This window comes from Rissa tridactyla, chromosome 1, assembly GCF_028500815.1.
Source record: "Rissa tridactyla isolate bRisTri1 chromosome 1, bRisTri1.patW.cur.20221130, whole genome shotgun sequence".
Lineage (NCBI taxonomy): Eukaryota > Metazoa > Chordata > Aves > Charadriiformes > Laridae > Rissa > Rissa tridactyla.
In genome coordinates, this window is record NC_071466.1 from 24,193,732 (window position 1) to 24,194,714 (window position 983).

The following is a 983-nucleotide window of genomic DNA, read 5'->3' on the forward strand; positions in this document are numbered from 1 at the left end:
AATATTTTAAATACCTGGAATACAAAGTGAAGTCAGCTTTAGTTGCTCAGGTGAGACTATAATTAAAAGAAATTATTTCTCTTTTATAGCATTGAGATTGGGAAAAAAGATCAAGCACAGCACAGACCATAGAAACCCAAAGACTCTACTGCGACCTTCTCAAGATGAAGCACAGAACTGACAAGTGCCAAAGTCTTGTGGCTGATGTAACAGAATCAGCGACTTTCTATCTAGGACATTATATTCCCACACAACTGGCCAGTGTACCAATGCAGCATGAAAGAGTTCTGCGCAATGTTTTGATCTGTACCGGGCACCTTCAGTATTGTAACTGCTTTTGGAGCAGCACATTCATGATGAAGAAACATTCATCCACTGAAACAAGAATTAAGATTCTTTCATCTCTCAGAAGGCTTCTGCCATATTTTTTTTTTTTAGTCAACCTGCTTGACGTTTTTTAAGCCCTTCTTGGAGGGCATAGATCAGCCCCACTGTGCCACGTCCTGGCCATCCTGCCAAGCTTTCTGTTGGAGCTCACTTCACTACCATCTATTTACTTCACCACAGGTCCCATGTGCTTTGGGTAGTCTTGGCTTAAACAGCAAATGAGAAGAGACAGCTGCCTCTCTGCAGGAACTTTTCTCACCGGTGACCCTGGGGATTGAGTTGGCAGAGCTATCTGGAATTTATAAGAAGGCTGCTCAACAAAACAGCCTTATAAAACTCTATTCACCTATTAACTGGAGTGAAATATTTATTTCAGACCACGAAGTATTGTATTTTTTGATGAAGAAACAGGTTCTGTGCCTGAGCAGATAGTTTTATGGTATTTTAAAGCTGACCTAACATGCCTACACTGATTTAAAATAAAAAGGCATCCCGGTTCCTTTCACTAAGAAGTGAACTCTGGCAATAAAAAGAGCCTGAAGACTGAGACTGAAGACTCATATTACTCGTTGAAGTAAAAACGACATACAACAATA